Below are 21420 nucleotides of genomic sequence, written 5' to 3'. Positions count from 1 at the left end.
CAGATGAGTGGATTAAAAAGTTGTGCTACATGTACACAATGGAATACTATGCAGCTATAAGAAAGAAAGATTTCTTATCCTCTGAGATGGCACGGAAGGACCTGGAGAGTATTATGCTAAGCAAAACAAGCCAAGCAGAGAAAGACAAATATCACATGATCTCACTTATTTGTGGAATATAATGAACTAAACAAATTGCTGAACAAAATTAACCAAGATACATAGAGGTGGGGTACTTATTGACAAGCCTCAGAGGAGGGAGGTTTTGTGGGGGGAGAGATAAACCACAGAACTTACATACATATATGCATGACCAATGAACATAGACAACAAAGCTGGGGATGGGGTGGGGGTGGGGTGAGGAGGAGGGTGTCAATGGGGAACATCTTTAACAAAACAAATTAATAAATAAAAAATTAAAATAAAAAAAGAAAAATTCCACTCTAGAAACACCTGTGTCCAAAATGCATCTGTGGTGAATTCTACCAGAGGTGAAAGGAAGTAGTAATACCAATTTTTTATAAACTTTTCCAGAACATGGAAAAGGAGAAAAGAATTCCCCCTTTATTTTATGAAGGCAAAGTTATCATAGCAAAACTAAACAAAGATATTATGAGGAAAAACAAAGATCCTTTAAAAATATTAGCAAACTGAATCAGCAGTATGTAAAAGGAATACACCATGATCAAATGGAGTTTACTGCAGGAATGCAGGTGTGTTTAACATCTGAAAATCAATGTAAGTCACCATATTAACTGACAAAATTTGTAAAACAATGTGATCATCTCAATAGATGTAGGAAATAAGATTACATAAAATTCAATATCGTTTATGATAAAAACCTCAGAAACTAGTAATAGAAACAAACTTTCTTTACATAACGGAGAGCATTTATAAAAATGCATACTTAGTATCATATTTAATGGTGAATAGCTGAAAGCTGTTGTTTAAGATCAGGTAAGTGCAAGTATTTCTAAACTTATAGGACTATATAAATTGTATTAAACATTTGCCAAAGCAATAAATTTGAGAAAGTATTTAAATGCATACAGATTGGGGAAAAAAGGCAGAATTTTTTTTCAGTTAGGAATTCAAGCCACCTTTCCTTAGTATAAATAGATCCCTTTAGTATTTTCATTCTTTCAATAAGTAAGTTCTTCTTGGTGTTATGCTTTAGAAATCTGACACTAAGTTTTAAATCAAATTAAGCATGCATACATTTTCTTATTATCTTTTCCCCCCTTCTCGCTATGATTTATTCTGTATTCTATGTATTTTCATGCTATTTATTAGTCCCAATGTCTCCTTTCAATTCTTGTGTTCTAGACCTGTCTCCATTCTCATGCTGAATATTTCCCTGTTCATCAAAGCAGTTCATACTTTCAATGGCTAATAGTTCTATATTAATACTCTTACTTTTAATGAAATCTGGGAATATAATCATATTACAAAGAATACAGTCTAATAATAAGAATTTCTGCTAACATGAAGTCTTTACAGGAGAAGTTTGGAACCAGTCATGTCTTTTAGAATATTTTACTTCAAAATTAATTATACTTTCAGCTGGTGTTCAGTCATTGCCTTCTCTTGGCTAGAAGAAGTCTTTTTTACTACCAGAATTGTCATGAGGCAAAATCAAGGCAGAGAGTTTATTGAATGTAGCATTATCTCCCTTAATGGACTTGACTTTCTACATTAACATCCCACACTTACCTAATGTATATGTAAGTATTTGCCTTCATAGAAAAATTGTATTAGAAATCTATTAATATTACTTTTTTTTTTTTTTTTTTTATCCTCACCCGAGGACACTTTTCCATTTTTTGTTCAGGTAGAGTGGGAGGGAGAGAGAGGAACAGAGAGAGAGAGAGAGAAACATCGACGTGAAAGGAACACATCGAGTGGCTGCCACCCGCACAACCAACCAGGGCCGGGGACAAACCACAACCGAGGTACGCGCCCTTAGTGGGAACGGAACCCGGGTCTCTCAGGACCGCAGGCGGACGCTCTAACCGCTGAACCAAACCGGCCAGGGCTAATATTACTTTTTAAAAATAATCTACTGTTATCTGTTAGATACAGGTTCTGGCATAGGCAAATACATTTGCTTTCCCTATTCATCATTTTTTAAAAACTGCTTCTCATATTATCTCTTTTATATTCAGGTATATTTTATAAATAGTCCATGAATATTCATAAAGTGGAGAGCTCTCTCTTTGTCTTCATTAAGTTATTGAAGTCTCATTTTATTAATATCTGTTTTAGAGTATTCAGTGGACCTGAAAAAGTAGAGCAGAACTGACTTCTAATAAGCTTCCTCCCAGGTTTCTAACAAAAATAATTATTTTAGTAATAGTAGTAGTGGTCATCATATTAACAATAGCTACTATTTATTGATTACATCATATTAAGTGTTTATAATTGCTTTCACAATAATCCTAGGAGATTGGTAAATTATCATCCTTAGGTTTATTTATTTATTTTTAAATATATTTTTATTGATTTTTTAGAGAGAGAGGAAGGGAGAGAAAGATAGAAACTTAGATGTAAGAGAGATACATCAATCAGCTGCCTCTTACATGCCCCCCACTGGGGATCAAGACCACAACACGGGCATGTGCCCTGACCAGGAATTGAACCGGGACCTCTCAGTCCATGGGACAATGCTCAATCCACTGAGCCACAACAGCTGGCGTCATCGTTATGTTTAAGTACAAGCACAAGGAGCCCTGGCCAGTGTGGCTCAGTGGGTTGGGCCTTGTCCTGTGCACCAAAAAAGGTTGCTGGTTTGACTCCTTGTCAGGGCACATATCTGGGTTGTGGCTCAGTCACCAGTGAGGGGCGTGCAGGAAGCAGCTGATCACATCGATGTTTCTCTTTCTCTCTCCCTCTCCCTTCTTCTTTCTCTAAAAATCAATAAAAATATTTAAAATAAATAAATACAAGCACAAGGAGACAAGGTACCTTTCCCAATTTCACATAGCTGCTATGAGCCATGTCTGTCTGCCTGAACTTAAAACCACTCTAACAGCAGTTTTATTTACTTGCCATGCCTTCCATTTCAATACAGAGTATTAAACTAAGGGTTTCAGAAAAAGAATAGCAGAGAATCCTTGCACAATCGTGCTTTTATCCTTGGCTGTGGCTCAAAATAATCCAAGAGATGAACATGTGTAAATTATATATTTAATTTGTTGCATAAGTCTATTGAAAGAAACTTCTGTTCCTAAGTCAGATAAACACTTGATGTTTTTAAATTGTCCAACCTCTTGTAAAACCCATGGCTGGGGTCTAACCAACTTGTAAAAATGACTGAAACTCAGTGTGGAAAAAAGATAAGGAGAGAACTCAGAAATATTCAGAATACCATCTCATAACATATTACCCTAGGAAATGAAGTTTTAGTATTTATATGCTCATAAAGGCTTATGAGCAATTCTTATAAGACAGTTAAATACTATAATGCATAAGGCTCCTTACCATTGACATGGTCAGAGTTGGTAAGAGCTGGAAAGACCTTAGAGTCATCTCATATGACAGATAGGAAGCTGACAGGTTAAATGAATTACGCAAGTCTCACAAATAAGCTATTGACCCAGCTTTGGAAAGCAAAAATGTATGACAACTGCCGTCTTGCTTAGTGTTTGCAGACAGCATTTTTGCTGCAGCAGAATCGCCTCGCTCCCAGCTCCCATCCTTTCCCCCTCCACTGGCAGCCATTCGTCTTGCACATCCTTCACCTGGGAAGCCTCCATGTCATCACTGATAAGAAATAACTGTCATCCTTAGCAGAGATGCAGGAAATGCACAGGGTTGACACTCTCAACATAAAAGCATTTTCCCCCAAATCAGGGTTAAGTCATATTGATTAACAGGCATGAGCTTCAAACTGGTATTGCCATTGATCGCCCTGCACTTGCCTGTGCTTTAGTAAAGGATTTCAATTTCCAGGACCCCTGCTCCACTTTTCCCAAGTTGAAAACTTACTCCAACTGGTGAAATAAAAATGACAATGAGGACTTTCCTCATCTCAATCCTTGATGTGACCCTGAATACAGTACTGTGCTCTGTTAAATATTCAGCCACATTATCAACTGGGGCAGCTCACACTGCTGACAGAGACTCTGTCCTTCAAATCTGAACGCAGTGCTTCTCTCCACTGTATCCTTGCCTTCCTAATCCATCGTGACATTTTCTATCGCTGTATTTTTATTTTACTCAAGTATATGAATAATTTTAAGAAAAGCTGCATATATTTATATTCCCACAGGAAAAGCTATTGCTTATTGGAAAAAAAAAACCCGGAAAATATGGGCAAATAAGACATTTCAGAGAGTACAATTCAAAAATATGCTTATAAATTATAGTTGTTTAATATATTAATTTATAGTTAAAGTATCTATTTAATATTATAATGCTACGATTTTATAAAAAGGTAAAAGTTATTTCTACTTACGCTCAGTCTATCAGTCAACACTTAGTTTCTAATGTAGGCAAGATAACCAGTTAACTTATTATATAATTTTATCTCACATCTCCCTGTAATAGAGTTGTGATATTTAGCATATAAAATTATAGGATTACATCATTAAATCTGAATTTTATGTAAGCAAAAAATGTTTTTTAGTATAAGCCTGTCCAAAATATTGCATGGGGCATCCTTACACCAAAATTACTTGTTGTTCATATGAAATTCAAATTTAACTGTGAGGCTCATATTTTATCTCTGCCAATACTAGTTTTTAGGCAATTAATCAAAGAATGTGGTGACCTTCACTTTCCACTCTACCCTCTCATAATCTTCCATGATAATACTCTCTGTAGTCAACACTTAAGGATGAGTTAACTTAATTTCAAACCATATTTGAAAGTCAATCTTACTTGACTATTGTGCCTATATTTTTGTGTACATTATTCAACAGCTACAAGTGATTTAGCTTGATTGTCTGAGAGCACCAATTGCATTAGTCATCTTTAAAAGAGCCAGAAACCAGGAAGTGGTATTACTGTCCCCTAGACTGCAAACAATCTTATACTTTGATTTCATTGTTGTTCTGAGTATTTTTTTATAAATGGAGGTTTAATATTTTTGAACTGCATATGTAAGTTCTTGATTTCTTAGGAAGATCACCAAACTAAACTCCTAGCAAGGAGAAAAGGCCTACTAGCAGTATTCTTTTGGATTTCAGAGGGTGGCATTATTTTGAACTTTTTCAGAGAACAACATTGTAAAAAGGCCTTGAAATTTGCAGTTGCTAGGCTACTGTGTGGATGGGAAGTGTGAACGACACTGCCTGTGCACGCAGGAGAAAATTAGAGCAATCAAACGGCTTTTAAGACAGCAGAATAAAGACTAATTTACAACCACAGGAATACAGTTAATAATTATTTTTATGAACTAAGAAAACAAGTGCATATAAAAGCTAGAGTTTGATAATTTCTTTGGATAGAGGGGACTTCAGAAATTTATAAATTAATATTGATTTGAACTCAAATTAAGTATAATATGATATATTAAGTATTATATGATATACAACATTTTCCTGCTTTTTATATCTCACTCTAAAATAGTATAACAATCTGCATAGACTTTTATTAGAACTAAATTACAATATAGTTCTTTTAGCTTGCAGCAAGCTAAAAGAAAAACTTGGAAGGGAACAAAATAAGTTTTTTAATGGAAAAAATTAATGAAGAGAGTGAGAATGAGTCAGAGAATAATCTCTTAGCTTTACTTTCTGCTACACTTTTTTTTGCTACACTTTTTTTTATAACTTCAGTTTGTTTATCTTTTCCAGTTCCTACCAATGTTTTATTGCTATCTTTATAAAGTTCCATCGAACACTATTTCCCCAGATATTTATCTGCCATTCTGATAAATCTGGTAATTCCCCTTGATCCATGACTCAAGTTTTTCAATTACATTTCTTGGCAGTAATGGTGGCTTAGAGTAATTCTAAATTCAGAGTCATTGATGGTTTGGAATGTATTCTTGCTCACCTTTTTAGTTCATTTAAACACAGTCACTGTTCAAATTCAGATTTTATGGTATTCTTGTCAAATTATATTATCTCAAAGAACCTAGCCAGTCAATAGAATTTCTGTTTTTAATTTTTCTTCAAATATACCCATTAAAATAAAAGTCACATATAATAAGTACATAATCCATTAACACTTTTAAAAAAGTAATCTGTTATTGTATAATTTCAAGAATCCATGAAGCCGTATTGCTTATTGCTATGGATTGAACGGGGGTGTGTATCCTTCCCATACCCACCCACCAAATCATATGTCGTGAAGCCCTAATCCCCAGTGTGGCTGTATTCGGAGACAGAGCCTGTGAAGAAGTAATAAAGGTTAAATAAGGTCATAAAGCGGGGTCCTAATCCATTAGGGCTAGTATTTTATAAAAAGAGAAAGAGATACCAGAGCTCTCTCTCTCTCTCAATCATGTGTGACACAGTGACAAGGCTGCCAGGAACAGAGAGCTCTTTCCAAAAACTGACCATGCTGGCATCCTGACCTTGGACTTTCCAGCTTCCAAGACTGACAGAAATAAATTTCTATTGCTTAAGCCCCTTATATGTATCATTTTGTTAGACAGCTTGAGCTAATTAAGACACTTATTATGATTTTATTTTTTGTAATCGATATTTTCATAGAGATTTTCTAAAATATGTAAAGAGTTGCTATTATGGTATAATTCTTCTGGTACATTGCAAATAACTTTGTCATTATCCTCCAATCCTCTTACTCTTCTTATTCCTTCCCCTACACATATACTTATTATGTGTTTGAAATGTAATTTAAGTGTGGTTTCTTGAGCACTAGGCACTCTATCCCAAGAAACCAGCTTAGAAGAATGACTAGATTCTCTATATTCACATGCTATTTAGACTAAGAAGAGTGTCAATGTTTTATTAGAAGCAATTATGTAGCTGTGTCTTCTCTGCACTGGGAGCAGCTCTCCTGCCAGAACCCCTCATCCCCTGAAAACATACACCTGTGCCAAGCTTGTCTCACCCCCTCCTTGGTCAAGAGCACCTCTCAGCTGCTGAGCTGGTCACTGTCTGCAGTGATGCTGAAATGACTGGAGACACTAACAGATTAGAACCTCAGCAGCTTGGCAGCCCCACATTCCCTGATCTTACTTATTTCTAACCACAACTTCCAAAACAGTGCCATTTCAAGGAACATCAACAAAGCAGCCAAGTTCATTGGGGCTGGGGCTGCTACAGTAGGGGTGGTAAGCTCTGGGGCTGAAATTGGGGCTGTTTGGGAGCCTCATCATTGGCTATGCCAGCAACCCTTCTCTGAGGCAACAGCTCTTCTATGCCAATGTGGACTTTTCCCTCTCACAGGCCATGGAGCTCTCTTGCTGATAGTGGCCTTTCTCATCTTCTTTGCCATGTGAAGGAGCCCTCTCTTCCTCCCGTAGTGCTTTCTCCCATGTCTTGTCTTCCTTGTATGTTCCTTTTCCTATACCTCACCAGGCAGCTGGGGAAAGTGGTTGACTCAGGGTCTGACAGAGGGAAGACAAATAAATACTGTATTAAAAGAAAAAAAGAGAAGCAATTGTGTAGACCAGTGACATAATTCTTACCAAGGTCTGTGGCTGATAAAAAAGAATAGGTTGAAATTCACAGAATTCAATGATCCCTTGAGGTCTGTGCATAGAAGAAACTGAATGGGCAACTTGGAGTAAAATCATGTTAAAATCTGAAGCAAGAAATGAGGTGAAATAAGTGTCCTAGATTATGGGATCTTGACAGTATTATAAATCCTTCATTTCCCAAAGCTTCTAGCCTAGCACTTTCCACAGAATGAGTTGCCAATTTAATTTTTAATGAATTAAACAAAATGAATCAATACATAAATTTGGCTTGAGTAAGTACCGTAGTAATAGAAGAAGAAACTGCCATTGGGATCTGCTACAATGGCAACCTGAAGTCTCTGCTACTGCTGTTTCTATAACCACCTAGCACTTTGCCATTGAGCTGATCCCTGTTATAGAAGCAGAAAGTATTAAGACTAGAGTTTGGTGGAGGAAGAAAGCACTGTTGCACCTCTCCACAAACCTAAAATAGATGATCTGTCCTTTTTGTTGAACATGGTTAACATGCTTTAATTAAGGCTTGTGAATTATTTCCATTGCAGAGAGATGGGTCCCACAGTGGACCTTGTGCTATTATATTTAGAAGTTTTTTCTATTGAGTCTGCCTCTTCTTTGAGCAAAAAGAAAATTAGCACTGTGATTAGGGGACTTTACAGTGGGTCATTGAATTGCTTGTTTAAACATGTTAACACTGGTGATAACAATGATTACATTGGTTCTTGCATATTTAAATAAGCCCAAGTATATCTACAAGGGGACCAATAAAATGACCTCTGATCACATATTCAATTTCAGATTGGCACCAATGCATACAGGTGCTAAAAGTAGCACTGCCTCAACAATCAGAACATATAAAAGTGGTGAGAAGCAGCATGTCTCAATCCATCACCCATGAGCTCTGTGTTATTAGGTAATTATTTAACCTTCCTGTGCCTTAGTTTCCACACATGTAAAATGGGATAGTCTGACCACCTACCTAATAAGATTGTCACAAAGTTATTGAGTTAATATTTATAAAGTTCTTAAATTGAGTCTGAAACATAAGAAGTAGTTTTGAAGTATTTGTTAGAAGTTAGAAATATTTATCTTAACATAAACTAACTATATTTGCTCAATTTTACCTTCACTTAAATTCTATAAAATTACCATAAGCGTATAATTACATTTTCCCAACAAATAGCCCTCCTATGTTTTCCAAGAAAAAAAGACAAGTAAAATGTGTGTCTCTTCATGCAAATGCTTAATTGTTATATCTCACTGAATACAATTAAATTATATATCACATAAACTTTCTCATAAAAGTAAAAATATATCCAGGGTATTATATAAGGTAGGGCAATATTGTAATAGAATTAATAATTCTACAAATGAAAGAATATTTGTGGTCATATGAGATCCCCTGGAAAGCACAACTAACATAGCAATCTAACTCAATATCTACTAAGCATAAGAGAACAAGTATTATTTACATTTTCACCACTACAGAAGTTTAAAAGATTTAATAACAAAGACAATCTGAAAATACTTATGGAATATTTCAATGATAGTATTCTACAAGCTATTACAAATGGGGGGGGGGGGGGGAATCTGTCTGGTGTGTCTCGGTGGTTGAGCATCAACTCATGCACCAGGAGGTTGCTGGTTTGATTCTTGGTCAGAGCACATGACCAGTAGAGGGCATACAGGAGGCAGCCAATAAATGTTGATGTTTCTCTCCCATCAATGTTTCTATCTTTTTCTCTCTCTCCCTCTCCCTTCCTCTCTCTCTAAAATCAATAAAAACATAAACATTTTTCAAAGCAAATGAGAAAAACATCAAATATTCTAAAATCATGTTTTTTTAACTTGGTAAGTTTCTAAATTCACAAATTATGAAGTCATTTTAAAAATATTTTAAAGTGTCATTGGTTTTAAATATACAATATACCTCCTGTGCCAATAGTTAGATATAAAATGTTATTTTTCTATCATATTTATCTTATAGGATTTTAAAATAAAAATGAAAAATTAGAACTAGTTAAAGCACCTACCTTATTTTATCCTTTTGAACCATATCCTGAAATTGTTTATTTTCAATATACATGATTATATATTTCATTACCTATTTATGTCCCCTAAAATATACAATACTATTCTGTGTGTTTATAAAATTTACATAATTGCATATTGTTTTGAAATTTTCTATTTTCACTTAGCATTAAGTTTTTGAGATTAGTCATCTTGATATTTATATATAATTCTTGTTAACTGTTTAATAGAGTACTACTATATGAATATACCAGAGTTTATTACTTTATTGAAAGACATTTAAATTTTTCCAAGTTTTGCCATTACTAACAATGCTGCAATAAATGATCTGTATCTGCCCCCTATATACGTCTATGGGAGTTGCTCTAAAATGTAGGATTAGAATTGCTGGGATAAACAAAATGCACATATTCAACTCTTCTAAATCATTTCTTTTCTAAGTAGTCATTCCAATTTTCATTTCCATGAACAGTGATTAAGGAACTCTATTCCTCTGCATCTGTGCTTATAGCTAATATTAAGAATCTTTACATGTTTGTCAGTTTGATAGATGTGAAATGGGAACTTACTGGTTAAGTTTTTCTTATTCTTATAGGCATACATAACTCATATATTTATAAGCCATATGGCTCTCATTCCGTGAATTGCTGTGTATCTTTCATCCAAATGCCATTGGGTTTTGTCTTTATTCATTGAACCATGGGAGTTTTATTTAATTTTTAATAAATTAATTTAAATAAATTCTACATAGGAATCTATTGCAAAACTATCTGTAGTTTGTTATTAAAATATTAATTTTAATATTTTGAAGTAAATCTCTGTTATCCTTTCTTATTAATGCATTGAATTCTTGGTTACTCTACCCTGCAAAATTGTCATTTAGAATCGATGGCCATATAAAGAGTTTCCAAGACAAAAAAAAGTTAAAGGAGTTCATCACCACCAAACCATTATTATATGAAATGATAAAAGGTCTTTTTGAAGAAAAAGATAAAATATATGAACAAACAAAATGGCAATGAATACATATCTATCGACAATGGAATCTGCAAACAAAACAAACAGGCAGAACAGAAACATTCTTGTAGATACACAGAACATTTTGTTGGTTGCCAGATGGTAGGGGGGTTGGGGGAGTGAGTGAAAAAGGTGAAGGGATTAAGAAGTACAAACTCATTGCTAGACTGACAAACCTTAAAGGGAAAGGGAGTTGGGGGATGGGAAGAAATAAACCAAATAACTTATATGCATAACCAATGGACACAGACAATAGTGTGGGAAAAGGCAGGAGGGGGGGCGGGAGTGGGGAGGAGGGGGTCAATGGGGGAAAAATGAGGAACATCTGTAATACATTCAACAATAAAGATTTTTTTTTTTTAAAAAAAGGAAATGTTTCCTTATAATGTATTAGAAATAGATTGTGTTCTACATTATTACAAGCTGTTCAAGTTTTGTTGTTTACATTTTTACCTTTAATTCACCTGGACATTATTTTTAGAATAAAATAAGAAATTTGCTCTTTTAGGAGGATGGCGGTGGGCAGGACTGGAGGGAGGGTGAGTGTGTGAGAGAGTGTGAGTGGACGTGAAGGTGGACAACCAAACCCATGCAATGCAGAGCTGTGGAGCAAAAGATTCTTGTGCTGTGGACTGGAGCAGCTGGCTACCACGATAAGCAGTCCTTCAGGGTGCTTCTTCCTGCACCTTGGGAAGGTCCCACCATTTTGGAATATTCTGGGTCTTCCCTGGGAGGAGGCAGTGGAAGCAGCTAGGGCCCAGCAACCTGAGCCCAACAGTGCACCTGACATCATCTGACCAGTGGATACACTGTGTCAACACAGACCAGTGCACAATAGTGGAATTCCCAAGGTGCCAGTCGCTGAAGCCGCACACAGCCCAGAGCCCAGCACCATCCCCCATACTAGCAGCCTGATCAGAGTCGAGAAATACCCCCAGCAACAGAGGCTGGGGAGCAGACATCCATCCCCAGGCAACAGAAGCACAAACCAGTGGCTGAGACCCATCCCCCAAAACTACAGCAAAAGTTGAGCAGGAGTTGAACCCCACTGGGCAGCAGCACTCCTCAGTCACCAGTGGCAGGACCTGGGGCTCCACAGAGGCCTGTGCGGTCCAGTAGCTCACAAGTGCAGTGGGAAGCCAGAGCCTGAGAGAGACTGGTGCAATCCAGCTGCCCACCCTCAGAACTGCAGGGTGTAGGAGCACCAGAGAGGCCTGTGAAACCCAGCAGAGACTGTGCCATCTAATTACCCACAGGACCTGCGGGGAGCTGAAGCACCAGAGAGGACTGTGCGACCCAGCAGCCCACACCATAGGCATAGAGCCAGGTCATCAAAGGGACTGTGCCATCCACTTACCATCAGGAACTTCAGGGTGCGGGGCATGAGAAAGGACTGCGCAACCTAGCTGCACACAAAATAGGCTTAGAGGATGTAAAAATGGAGGCGGAGTGAATAGAAGCTACACAGAAATCTCCCAGGACTAAACGGAAATTACAACTCAAAAAAAGACAAATACTCAGAAAAAAGCAGCAGAAAAGCAGCAGGACAGGACCATATAACCAGGGACACTGGTAGGATTGGTGGAGGTGCAAGAGGGTGGCTGGCTGGGAGCCCATGGACAGCAGCAGTCTTAGCTGTGAGCAGCACCCTTAGGGAATAAAGACGAAGCCCCCTCCACAGTGCAGAGAGCTGGAACAGAGTGCTAGAATAGCCATAGCCACTCACCTGGGGGCTATTGCAGAGGGAGGGCAGACTGGGTTGGAACTCTGTAGGGACAGCTGGGATTTGGAAGGCACTCAGAGTTTTTGCTGAGTTGCAGCCACAAAGGACAGTGGCCATTGTGCTCCTTCCCAGAGCTGTGGGGAAAAGCAGCAGCACCCCCCACCTCCAGAGATTCAGCCTTTCTCAGGTGAGGCAAAGTAATAAAAATTGAGGCTCATTGACAACCACCATCTATCCCAACTCTGGAAATTTTCTTATCCAGAACACCAGGGCTATATTCCAAGGCACTAAGTAACTGAGACTACTAGCCACCAGGAAAAAGCTAGAGGATAACTGAACCTTTCCTGGGCTTGCAAATCTACCCAGGAAAGTAAGACTTGATATTGGTGTTTAACGTGGGTCCACCCAGGCTCATCCAAACCAAGTACAGGGAGCCACAAACAGCAGAACACCAACACCCGCAGGTAAAATATGATAGGCTCCAAAACCCACCTAGATAGCCAAAATGGTGAAACAAAGAAACAAATCCAAAATGAAAGAACAAGAGTACTCTATCGAAGATGAGATAAATGAAATGCAGCTAAGCAAATTATTAGAGGTAGAGTTCAGAGCCATAATCTTGAGGAAGCTCAACAGCATGAGTAAGGACATCAGCACTATGAGTAAAGATATAGAAACACTGAAAATCAACCAACTGTAAATGAAGAATGACATAGCAGAAATCAAGAACACATTGGAAGGACTAACCAGCAGATAGAGGAAGCTGAAGACTGGATCAGTGAATTAGAAGACAAGGTAAGAAAAATCAACCAATCAGAAAACCAAAAGGAAAAACACAATTAAAAATCAGGAAGACAGCTTAAGAGAACTGTGGGACAACTGGAAACGTAGTAACATTCGCATCATAGGAGTCCCCTAAGAGGAAGAAAATGGACAAGGATTAGAGAATATATTTGAAGAAACAGTGACAGAAAACTTTCCTAACTTGGTGAAGAAAGAAGGCATCAAGTTCAAGAAGCACAGAGAGCCCCAAGTAAGAGGAACCCAAACAGGCCCACACCAAGACACATAGTAATTAAAATGACAAAAGTTAAAGACAAAGAGAGAATCCTAAAGGCAGCAGGAGATAAGCAATAGGTTACTTACAAAGGAAATCCCATAAGGCTCTCAGCTGACTTCTCAGCAGAAACACTACAGGCCAGAAAGGAGTGGCATGAAGTAATCAAGGTCATGAAAAACAAGGATCTGAATCCAAGACTACTCTATCCAGCAAGGCTATCATTCAAAATAGAAGGTCAAATAAAGAGCTTCCCAGACAAAAAAAGGCTAAGGGAATGTATTAACACCAAACCAGTACTGCAAGATATGCTAAAAGGACTGCTGTAATTAGCAGGAGAAATAGGAAGAAAAATAGAACCACACTACACAAAAATGGCAATAAATAAGTCCATATCAATAATCACCTTAATGTGAATGGTTTGAATGCTCCTATAAAAAGAAACAGAGTAGCTGACTGGATAAAAAAGCATGACTCAGCATGACTCACATATATGTTGTTTACAAGAGATCCTCCTCACAATAAAAGACTCACATAGGTTGAAAGTGAAGGGATGAAAAAAAAATCTTTAAAGCAAATGAAAACCCAAAAAAAAAAAGCTGGGGTAGCAATACTCATATCTGATAAAGTACATTTCAAAATGAAGGCCATAACTAGAAACAAAGAAGGCCACTACATAATATTGGAAAGATCTATGCAACAGGAAGATATAACCTTGGTAAACAGATATGCACCCAAAATAGGAGCACCAACATATACTAAAAATCTTTTGGAAGACTTCAAAGGAGAAATCAACAGCAATACAATTATAACAGGGAACTTCAATACCCCGCTGACATCACTGGATATATCTTCTAGAAAAAAAATTAACAAGGAAACACAACTCTAAAGGAAACACTAGATCAAGTGGATTTAATAAATATCTACAGAGAATTACACCCCAAAATGGCAGAATTCACATTGTTCTCAAGTGCACATGAAACATTCTGAAAGATAGACCATATTGAGGGCACAAACTAAGTCTCTACAAGTTCAAAAAGATTGAAATCATATCAAGCATCTTCTTAGATCACAATGGTATGAAACTAGAAATCAATTGCAACAAGAACATGCAAAGACATTTGAAAACATGGAGGCTGGCTAAATAACATGTTATTGAACAGTGAATGGGTTACCATGGAGATCAAGGAAGAAGTTAAAAATTTCCTGGAAACCAATGAAAATGGACACACAACAACACAAAATCTAAGGGATACAGCAGAAGCAGTTCTGAGAGGGAAGTTCATAGCACTACAGGCCTACCTCAAAAAGCAAGAAAAATGTCTAATAGGCTATCTAATCTCACAACCTAAAGAACTAGAAAGCAAACAAACAAACAAACAAACAAACAAACAAACAAAACCCAGAGCAAGTAGAAGGAAGGAACTAGTAAAGATCAGAGCAGAAATAAATGACATGGAGACCACCCTGGCCGGTTTGGCTCAGAGGTTAGAGTGTCGGCCTGCGGTCCTAAGAGACCCGGGTTCAGTCCCCGCTAAGGGTGCATGCCTCGGTTGCAGTTTGTCCCCGGCCGTGGTTGGTCGTGCGGGTGGCAGCCACTCGATGTGTTCCTTTCACGTCGATGTTTCTCTCTCGCTCTCTGTTCCTCTCTCTCCCTCCCACTCTACCTGAGCAAAAAATGGAAAAATGTCCTCGGGTGAGTATTAAAAAAAAAAAAAAAATGACATGGACACCAAAAAAACAATTCAAAGGATCAATGAAACAAAGAGCTGGTTTTTTGAAAAGATAAACAAGATTGATGGACCCTTAACTAGACTCACCAAGAAACAAAGAGAGAGAACCCAAATATACAAAAGCAGAAATGAAAGAGGAGAAATAATAACTGACACCACAGAAATACAAAGGATTGTTAACAAATATTATGAACAATTATATGGCAATGAATTCGACAATCTAAGCAAAATGGACAAATTTCTAGAAACACATAGTCTCCCAAAACTGGTCCGGGGAGAGATAGAAAACTTGAACAGACCAAGAATAGCAAAATAAATTGAAGATGTAATCAAGACTCTCCCAGCAAACAAAACCTCAGCCCCGGACAGCTTCATGGGGGAATTTTATGGAACATTCAAAGAACTAATGCCCATTCTCCTCAAAAAATTCAAGAAGAAGGAAGACTTCTAAACTTGTTTTATGAGGCGAGCATAATTCTAATTCCAAAACCAGAAAAAGGACATTACAAGGAAAGAAAACTACAGGCCAATAACCCTGATGAACATACATGTAAAAATCTTCAACAAAATACTAGCAAATCGAATCCAGCAATATATCAAAAAAATTATTCACCATGACCAAGTAGGATTCATCCCAAGGATGCAAGGCTGGTACAATATTCACAAATCAATAAATGTGATACACCACATAAACAAAATGAAAGATAAAAATCATATGATCATATTAATAGACAATGAAAAAGCATTAGACAAAATCCAGCACCCATTCCTGATAAAAACACTCAGCAATGTGGGAATAGAGGGAGCATATCTTGACATAATAAAGGCCATATATGAAAGACCTACAGCCAACCTCATCCTCAATGGGCAAAAACTAAAAGCATTTCCCTTAAGTACAAGAACAAGACAAGGATGCCCACTTTCACCACTCTTATTTAACATAGAACTTCAAGTCTTTGCCACAGCAATCAGACAGAAAGAAAAAATAAAAGGGATCCAAAGGGAATTGAGGAAGTGAAATTGTCATTATTCGCAGATGACTTGACACTATACGTAGAAAACCCCAAAACTCCATCAAAAATTTACTAGAGGTAATAAATAAATTTGGCAAAGTAGCAGGATATAAAATTAATGTCAAGCCCTGGCCGGTTTGGCTCAGCGGTTAGAGCGTCGGCCTACGGTCCTGAGAGACCTGGGTTCGGTTCCCGCTAGGGGCGCGTACCTCGGTTGCAGTTTGTCCCCGGCCCTGGTCGGACGTGCAGGTGGCAGCCACTCGATGTGTTCCTTTCACGTCTATGTTTCTCTCTCTCTCTGTTCCTCTCTCTCCCTCCCACTCTATCTGAACAAAAAATGGAAAAATGTCCTCGGGTGAGGATTAAAAAAAAAAAAAAAAAATTAATGTCAAGGAATCGATAGCATTCCTATACACCAATGATGAACTCACAGAAAGAAAAACAAACAAACAAAAAAATCCCATTTATTATTGTGGCAAAAAATTGAGATACCTAGGAATAAACTTAACCAAAGAAATAAAGTACTTATTCCCAGAAAACTACAGGTCATTGAAAAAAGAAATAGAGGAAGATATAAAAACGTGGAAGCACATACCTTGCTCATGAATTGGAAGAATTAACATCATTAAAATGTCCATAGTACCTAAAGCAATCTATACATTCAATGCAATCCCCTTCAAAATACCAATACTTCACAGAACTAGAACAAATATTTCAAAATTCATATGAAACCAAAAAGACCTCGAATGGCCACAGCAATCTTGAAAAAGAAGAATAAAGTTGGAGGAATCACATTTCCAGATTTCAGGTTATACTACAAAGCTACTGTAATCAAAACAGCCTGGTACTGGCACAAGAACAGGCATATAGACCAGTTGAACAGAACAGAGAACCCAGAAATGGACCTAAGGCAATACGCTCAATTAATATTTGACAAAAGTGGCAAGTGCATACAGTGGAGTAAAGACAGCCTCTTTAATAAATGGTGTTGGGAAAATTGGACAGCTACATGCAAAAAATTGAAACTAGATCATCAACTTACACCATACACAAAAATAAACTCAAAATGGATAAAAGACTTAAATGTGACTCATGAATTCATAAAAATCCTAGAAGAAACTGTAGGTAACAAAATTTCAGACATCAGACACATCAGAATTTTCACTGATATATCACCTAAGGCAACAGAAACAAAAGAGAAAATGAACACATGGGATTACATCAAACTAAAAAGCTTCTGCACAGCAAAAGATACAATCATCAAAATGGAAAGGCAACCCACTGTATGGGAGAGCATAATTGCCAATGATATATCAGATAAGGGGTTAATTTCCAAAATATATAGAGTGCTCAAACTTCTCAACAAAAGGAAGAGAAAGAGCACAATTAAAAATGAGCAGAGGGTGCTCGCTTCGGCAGCACATATACTAAAATTGGAACGATACAGAGAAGATTAGCATGGCCCCTGCGCAAGGATGACACGCAAATTCGTGAAGCGTTCCATATTTTTTCGACATAATAAAGGCCATATATGAAAGACCTACAGCCAACATCATACTCAATGGACAGAAACTAAAAACATTTCCATTAAGAACAGGAACAAGACAGGGATGTCCACTTTCGCCACTCTTGTTTAACATTGTACTGGAAGTCTTAGCCACAGCAATCAGACATGAAGAAAAAATAAAAGGGATCCAAATTGGAAAGGAGGAAGTGAAACTGTCATTATTTGCAGATGACATGATATTGTACATAGAAAACCCTAAAGACTCCATCAAAAATCTATTAGACTTAATAAATGAATTTGGCAAAGTAGCAGGATACAAAATTAACGTCAAGAAATCGACGGCATTCTTGTACATCAATGATGAACTCACAGAAAGAGAAACTGAAAAAACAATCCCATTTACCATCGCTCCAAAAAAATTACGATACCTAGGAATAAACTTAACCAAAGAAGTAAAGGACCTATTTGCAGAAAACTACAGGTCATTGAAAAAAGAAATAGAGGAAGATATAAAAAAGTGGAAGAACATACCCTGTTCATGGACTGGAAGAATTAACATAATTAAAATGTCCATACTACCCAAAGCAATCTATAGATTCAATGCAATCCCCATCAAAATACCAACGACATATTTCATAGAACTAGAACAAATACTTCAAAAGTTCATATGGAACCAAAAAAGACCCCGAATAGCCACAGCAATCTTGAAAAAGAAGAACAAAGTTGGAGGGATCACATTACCAGATATCAGGTTATACTACAAAGCGACTGTAACCAAAACAGCCTGGTACTGGCACAAGAACAGGCATATAGACCAGTGGAACAGAACTGAAAACCCAGAAATGGACCCAAGGCAATACGCTCAATTAATATTTGACAAAGGTGGCAAGAGCATACAGTGGAGTAAAGACAGCCTCTTTAATAAATGGTGTTGGGAAAATTGGACAGCTACATGCAAAAAAATGAAACTAGACCATCAACTTACACCATACACAAAAATAAACTCAAAATGGATAAAAGACTTAAATGTGACCCGTGAATCCATAAAAATTCTAGAAGAAAATGTAGGCAACAAAATTTTGGACATCATACGGAGCAGAATTTTCACTGATACATCACCTAAGGCAACAGAAATAAAGGAGAAAATGAAGACATGGGACTACATCAAACTAAAAAGCTTCTGCACAGCAAAAGAAACGATCATCAAAATGGAAAGGCAACCCACTGTATGGGAGAACATCATTGCCAATGATGTATCAGATAAGGGGTTAATTTCCAATATATACAGAGAGCTCATACAACTCCACAAAAGGAAGACAAAGAACCCAATTAAAAAATGGGCAGAGGAGCTGAATAGACACCTCTCCAAACAGGACATACAAATGGCCAAGAGACATATGAAGAAATGCTCAACATCACTAATCATCCGAGAGATGCAAATTAAAACAACAATGAGGTATCACCTCACACCTGTCAGAATGGCCGCCATCAACAAATCATCAAACAACAAGTGTTGGCGAGGGTGTGGAGAAAAGGGGACTCTAATACACTGCTGGTGGGAATGCAGACTGGTGCAGCCGCTATGGAAAACAATATGGTGCTACCTCAAAAAATTAAAAATTGAACTTCCATTTGACCCAGTGATCCCACTGCTGGGAATATACCCTAAGAAGCCTGAAACACCAATCAGGAAGAATATATGTACCCCCATGTTCATAGCAGCACTATTTACAATAGCTAAGATCTGGAAACAGCCCAAGTGTCCACCAGTAGACGAATGGATCAAAAAGCTGTGGTACATATACACAATGGAGTACTATGCAGCGGTAAGAAAGAAAGATCTCTTATCCTTTGAGACGACATGGAGGGACCTGGAAAGTATTATCCTAAGTGAAAGAAGCCAAGCAGAAAAAGACAAATACCACATGATCTCACTTATATACGGAATATAATGAACATAACAGTCTGAGGAATACAGTAGACCGAGACACATGGAAGTAGGGCACAGACTGACATCCCTCAGAAGAGGGGATGGGGGGTGGGGGGGTGGGAAGAGATAAACCACCGAACTTATATGCATGTATGCATGACCAATGGACATGGACAACTAAGCCGGGGACAGGGTGGAGGGGTGGGGGTGGGGGGTGCCAATGGGGTAAAAAGGTAAAATATCTGTAACAAAAAAATAAATAAAAAGTCATAAAAAAAAAAAAATAAAAAAAAAAAAATAAAAATGAGCAGAGGAAATAAATAGACACCTCTCCAAACAGGACATACAAATGGCTAAGAGACATATGAAGAAATGCTACACATCACTAATCATCAGAGAGATGCAAATTAAAACACAATGAGGTATCATCTTACACCTGTCAGAATGACCACCATCAACAAATCATCAAACAAGTGTTGGCCAGGGTGTGGAGAAAAGAGGACTCTAGTACACTGCTGGTGGGAATGCAGACTGGTGCAGCCGCTATGGAAAACAATATGATATCATCTCAAAAAATAAAAAAAAATTTGAACTTTCATTTGACCCAGTGATCCCACTTCTAGGAATATACCCTAAGTAGCCTGAAACAACAATCAGAAAGAATATATGTACCCCCATGTTTGTAGCAGCACTATTTACAATAGGTACGATCTGGAAACAGCCCAAATGCCCTTCAGTAGACGAATGGACAAAAAAGCAGTGGTATATATACACAATGGAGTTCTACGCAGCTGTAAGAAAGATTTCTTATCCTTTGAGACGACATGGAGAGACCTGGAAAATATTATCCTAAGTGAAATAAGCCAAACAGAGAAAGACAAGTATCATATGATCTCACTTATTTGTGGAATATAATGAACATAACAGTCTGAGGATTGGGGTAGTCCCAGAGATGTGGAAGTGGGGTACAGACTGACAATCCCAAGAAGAGGGAATGATGGGGGAGAGATAAACTACAGAATTTATATGCATGCATGCATGAACAATAGACATGGACAGCAAAGCTGGGTACAGGGTGGGGGAGTGGAGGGGCGAATCAGTGGGGGAAAATGAGAAACATCTGTAACAAAAATAAATAAATAAATTTACAAACAAAGTAAATATACACAGAAAGAAATAAAATTAAAAAAATAAAATGGGAAATTTATTTTCTTTTTTCCAGATGATATCTAATTTTACCAGTATCATTTATTAAAGCGTATATCCTTTCTCCACTGATTTTCAGTGGTATTCCTCATACCACACTAAGTGTTTATCACCAAGAAAGAAGAGTAGCCTTTTGCTGGACAGGTTTATTCCTAACCTACTAGATCAATGGTTCTCAACCTGTGGGCGCTTCCCCTTTGGGGGTCGAATGACCCTTTCACAGGGGTTGTCTAAGACCATCAGAAAACACATATTTCCATAGGTCTTTGGAACCAAGACACCATTCCTCTATCCGTCACCAGGCGGGTCCCCCACATGCAGATACACCCACATGCAACATGAGGAACTATATTAAAGGGTCACAGCATTAGGAAGGTTGAGAACCACTGTACTAGATTATGTGGTCTGCATGTTATTGATATTTTGCTTTCATTGAAATGTGCTTAGTGGCATAGTAAGGTGCATGGTAATGTGTTAAAACTATTCCATTTTTGCTTGAAATAGCATGTATTCTTTAAATATTGCGTACGTTATTTTTATATGTCCATTAAATCAAATATCCAGGGTAATCTTTATTTAGTATGGTTCTTC

At 37.5% G+C, this 21420-nt stretch overlaps 1 non-coding gene and 1 pseudogene across 1 annotated transcript; both read left to right on the top strand.

The window, feature by feature from the left end:
* The window catches only part of LOC118642024, a 75021-nt pseudogene extending 67607 nt beyond the window's left edge, over nt 1-7414 (top strand).
* A 10175-nt stretch (nt 7415-17589) lies between these two features.
* Nucleotides 17590-17696, top strand: LOC118642924. Its single transcript, XR_004961833.1, has one exon. It is a non-coding gene; the product is annotated as a U6 spliceosomal RNA (small nuclear RNA).
* The last annotated feature ends 3724 nt before the right edge of the window (nt 17697-21420 follow it).

The sequence above is a fragment of the Molossus molossus genome, unplaced genomic scaffold, assembly GCF_014108415.1.
Source record: "Molossus molossus isolate mMolMol1 unplaced genomic scaffold, mMolMol1.p scaffold_m16_p_3, whole genome shotgun sequence".
NCBI classification, from domain to species: Eukaryota; Metazoa; Chordata; class Mammalia; order Chiroptera; family Molossidae; genus Molossus; species Molossus molossus.
Note: the sequence above shows the minus strand (reverse complement) of the source record. Positions and strands in the feature narration are given on the sequence as shown.